The following is a 5,655-nucleotide window of genomic DNA, read 5'->3' as shown; positions in this document are numbered from 1 at the left end:
CCACAACCCACAAGTGATAATCCACTCTGACAATAGTGAGCTTAGATTTCTTTGTTCTTCCTTACATTATCCCCTCTGGTACGAAGGGCATTGTTTTCTTTTCATCATCTAGTGCTTCATTCTTCCTTACTTAGATCTTTGTTCTTCTTGTCTTACGTTATAGTTCTCTATTTTATATTTGTGTTATTTTTTGCAGATCTACTCTTCTGTGTCATTTCGATGACCTCCCAGCCTGAAAGGAGGGTTAGGATCTGCTAGATAGTAGCTCAAAACCTAGATCTCATTGCATTCCTTCAAGATCGATTGCTCGTCGTCTTCAAACACCAGGTTCATCCAATCTGAAGCCAGTGGGTGAACTTAGTTGCTCCTCTTCGGAATGCCCCGGGACCCAATAACACCTTCCGAACTGCATTTAATCCTAGTAACAACAATTACTATATTCTATGCCCAGAACCCTGAGACACAGAGTATCTGCATCGTCATCTGTACACTATTGATGACGACAGTGTATATTTTGTCATTGTGAGTTGCATCAAGATCTACAATGAGGCACAAAATGTTGAGTGTAATTTAATCATCAGGAGGGTTGCTTAAACTTTTGTAATGTACTTTTATATATGTGTTATATAACTTTTATGTAATGAATCTTTTCATTTATTATGTTAATATGTTGTTTGTATTTAATATTAAGTTTGACTGCTAGTTATTTGCAATTTTTAGTTATATTTATGTTTGTAGTATAATTGTTGGTTCTGGTTACCAACTAGCAGTAAGAGATTTTCACCGACACCTAATTTCCCATGCTCTGTGTTTTCTGGCTATGACTTCTGGGTTGTAATTGTGAACTAGCAGAGATAGTAGATCATTGACGATTGGTTACTTGACCTGACAGTGCTAGTTTTGTTGCCCTATATAACTATCATTCTCTGCCCTTCTTCAACACTCCCTATGTTGTCATGGGCCTCCACGACACCGACGTCACTGCACCTCCCCGACCTCCTCCATCCCGAAGCCCCATGCTGCCGTGGGCCTCCATGGCACTAATGTCATTGTGCCTCATGGGCCTTCGCCACCATGAGCCTCCATGGCTTCCTCCTCCCCGGTAGCTAGGGTTGCTATGTGTGCCACTATATGCAAGAATTCATCACAGATGGACCCATCTCTATGTAGGTTTGTCATTGTAGCAACTATGATTAAATTATCACATTTTCATATGTATAAATTGTATGTCATTCTAGCAACTATGATTAAATTATCACATCTTCATGCGTATTACAACTTGTTACCTTTGTTAATTGTGAACTTGTTTTTTTTTGTTACTTGTTCACCTATGACTTTTAGCTTCATATTGGCAAATGAATTGTTTTGCTACATTGCTACTTTTGTCCATTTTCAATGATATATGTTGTTGTCCTATGATGATGAGGCAAAGTGTGGTCTAGGATGAACTGGATATTCTTGCACCAATACTACTACTGTGAATCAATTTTTTTTAATCATCAGATGATATATTCATCTAATTTGTTATGGGGACTTGAGTCCCCTACCCCCTTCCCCTTGAAGATCCGCCCTCGGTCAGAACTAATGTTTCTCTTTAGATTGTTATGGTGATAGGGAGCTTATTTTGCTTGTACCACTTATGAGTCCACATATACATGATAGCTATAAATTTTTTGCCCTAATCTGAGGCACTAGAGAAATTTAAATTGAATTTGAAATCCATAGCAACAGATGCTTGCATCTTTTGGGGAATTTAAATTGAATTTATAGTGTTTAGGAATTTAAGATGAAACCATATGTGAATGAGTTCTCATCATAAGATTAGCCAATAGAAGAAAAAAGTCCCTAATTCTGTAGAACATCCTGAGCATGTGAAAAGTGAATAGCCTAAAGATAAAAAAAACAAAGTCTACCATTTTTTTAACAGCAGTTCTTATTGTCCCTTTCGCCTTTTTGGCCCATTGTTGTATCCGATTTAACAATTGATACATATTTGTTCTCCTCTTAAAAAAAAATAAAAAAATAGAACTTCCGGCCTTTGGTTTGGTGAGTCGTCTGAGTGATGAACCGCATGTCAATCATATATGATAAGTGACGATTTCCTATATTGACCATATGTGATGATGAACTGCATGTGAATGGTGTGTGCTTTCTTTTGAATGTGTGGAATTATCACTACTAGTTTGAGCCATGAACAGGTAGTGATATCACCACCTCCACAACCGGCTTGAGCCACGAACCAGCAATGACAGTGTTAATATCATAATCGGTTCTTGGCTTCAACCGGAAGGGATAATGCGGACATCACTGCTAGTTCATGGCTTAAACTGGTAGTGTTATTAGACTGTCACTACCAGTTTGTGGCTCAAACCAGCAATAGGAGCCTATTATCACCAACAGTTTAGGAACTGGTAATGATAATCCTAGACTATCATTGTCGATTGCGTAGTGCCAATTCAAAAACTGATAGTGATGGTGATTCTAAACTGGTAGTGATGGTGATTTCTGTAGTAGTAATGGCCTCACACTATTATAAAAATGATTTAGTGGGACGCCCTTGTAGAGACGGTTCTATGGAGCCGTCTGTGTAAAGATTATCACAGACAGCTCTAAAAAGGAACCGTCTACAAAGATGATGAGATGTGTTCAGAAGTGGTGGGATGCTTTTAATATAGACGATTTTCATTTGGAACCTTGTGTAATATTAATATAGACGGCTTGTATTTGGATCCATCCATGATAGAACAAATATCACAGACGGCTTCAAAAAAGAACTATCCGTAATATTAATATAGATGGCTTGTATTTGAAGCCGTATGTAATAGAACAAATAGCACAGACGGCACTAAACTAGAACCGTTCGTAAAATTAATACAGACGGCGAGAACTATGAGTCGTCTAAGAAAATGGCCGGGGGGAGGTGGGACACTTTAGTACAGACATCTCCAAACATGAAGCCGCCTGTAATGATAAAATAGTGCATCATCCCCTACCTCTAGATCGAGCTTGTTTGAAGTAGAACACAATGCAGCTTTGGATTTATTGTGAACAACTTTTGGAGGAAGAGGCTTATGATTTGACCAAAAAATTGTTAGATTTCGGTGAAAGATTCATTGACATTTGTTACTCTAAGGTAAGTATTATTTCTAATTTGGTTTAGATGGTCTAGATTTGGTTTGGAGAGCTAGCTAGATCTAGATCTAGATCTAGATTTTTTCATGATGACATTGTATTGTTCTATTCATTAGATGATATAGATTTGTGTTCTAATTTTGTCTTGAGAGATCAACTATATCTACATCTAAATTTAGATTTTTTTGTCATGATGATCTAGAATATATTAATTGTTCTAGGTATATATGATGCTCAAAATATAGATCAAGGTTTAATTATGTGTTACTATAAATGGCTAACTTTAATCTAATGTTCTAGATAAATTTTAGATTTTTGGTATATAAATATAAAATTATCAATAACTATATAGTATTTAACGATAAGTTTTGAATTAATGTTAGCCCTTATTTTTAGGTATACATGTATATACTATAATGGTAATCATTAATTATTTTTGAATGAATTGTCATTTGTATGTTTCATGCATGCATGCATGGTAGCTCCATTTTTTCGACGAAAAGCTTGGTTGTTTATTTTTATTAGGTTAATTTGACATTAATTTACTTTGTACATTTTAGATGGATCATGGTTGGATGTACGGTTCTTGTACAAAACAAGGGTACCTTGATGGTGTGACAGCTTTGGCAGGTACTGAGGATGATTGTTTGGAGAAGGGTGTTGAATTTATATATTGTCCTTGTTGTGATTATAGAAACAAAAGATCATTTCTTAGACAAAGCGCAACCCAACAGATCCAATTGCACTTGATTATTAGGGGCTTGAAACTGGACTACACGTGTTGGGCCAAACATGTTGAAGAGCGTAATGTGTTACATGAAGACATTGATATCGTCGAAGAACTTGAAATCAACGTAAGAAGAGAAGATGACGAGGAATTTGGTGTAGATGATGATGATTGTGGTGGTGTAGATGACAATGATAGGTTGGATCAGATGCTGTGCAATGCAGACATGAACTTGAGTACTTAGAGAGATTTTAACAAATTCATGTGCTTGATTAAGGACTCGAAGAAACCGTTGTTCCCTGGATGCAAACCAGAATACATAAAGTTGTCATCTGTGCTTGAACTGCTTAAATTAAAAGCAAGCAATGTTTGGTCAGACAAAAGTTTCACGATGCTATTAGAACTCTTATCAGACATGCTTCCAGATGGAAATGAGTTGCCTAAAAGCACATACGAAGCAAAGTAGATTCCTTGTCCATTGGGGATGGATGTAGAAAGGATACGTGCATGTTTGAATGACTGTATCCTCTACCGTAAAGATCTATCAGACTTGTATTCATATCCAGTGTGCAAAGCATCTTGATACAAGTGTAAGAGTCAACCAGACGATGGCGAGGTGAAGAAAGGAATTCCTGCAAAGGTGGTGTGGTATTTGCCTATAATTCTGTGTCTTAAGCGTTTATTTGCAAATCAAAAGGAGGCCTAATTGTTGTGCTGGCACTCGGAGGGCCACGAGAAAGATGGAAAGCTAAGACACCCTGCCGATTCTCCATAGTGGAGAGACATCGACACGATCTTCAATGACTTTGGTGCAGAACTGAGAAATATAAGGTTTGCTTTGAGCACGGATATGATGAATCCTTTTGGGAACATGAGCAGTAGGAACAACACTTGGACTGTTGCTCTTAGTAGTTACGATGCTTGAATTCCTCATGTATTTGGCAGTCGTAGCAAGACCGTGCCACTTGAATACAATCGGTCATCATACCGGGCCAATAGCCTCCTGAAAGCTTTAGGATATGATACATCTTTGGCCCGCCCTGATGACCACCACAAACACCTGTGCGTACTTCTTTCAGGGTTTTATCTGCCTTGCTTCGGGACAGGCATCGAAGAGGCATCTTATGCCCACAAGAGAGTCGATACATGACTCCTGCTTTGTATATGTATGAGGGGAGTAGCCTTTGCAATTGGCGTCTTGCGACAGGGTCGCTTGGCAGACTGCCGTGCTTGAAATAATCCAAGAAAGGCTTACGCTAATCTTGTCCATCAACTTCAGTAGTTACCACGGCATTAACTTCGTGGTCTTCAGAAACGAGCTTGAGTATAGCTCGTAGAAGCTATCTCTCTTCAACTTTCACTTCTGCTTGCCTATTGGGTAACACGAGCGCTGCAGCTAGCTTTGCAAGAGCGTCCGCTAAAGCGTTCTTGCTTCGAGGGATGTGTCCGATATGTGTGAGCTCGAATTTCTCCATGATCTTGCAAGTGGCCTCCCAATATAGAACCAACTCGGGCTTGCACATTTCATAGACTCCATTAACCTGCCTCACAATGAGTTAAGAGTCTCTGTATGCATAAAGAATGCGTATCTCCATAGAGAGTGCAAGAAGTAGCCCAAAGATGAGGACCTCGTATTCGTCTTCATTGTTGGAGCATTCCTCCTTAAGCAAGAAAAATGAATGGTATAGTGTTTCTCCTTTGGGGCCCTTAAACACTATCCCTGCACCGGCTCTTCTATGAGGAGTCCCATCGAGGTCGGACTCCGTATGTGAAGCGCCATCAAAATAGTGCTCCCA

The sequence above is a fragment of the Phragmites australis genome, chromosome 22, assembly GCF_958298935.1.
Source record: "Phragmites australis chromosome 22, lpPhrAust1.1, whole genome shotgun sequence".
Classification (NCBI taxonomy): Eukaryota; Viridiplantae; Streptophyta; class Magnoliopsida; order Poales; family Poaceae; genus Phragmites; species Phragmites australis.
Note: the sequence above shows the minus strand (reverse complement) of the source record.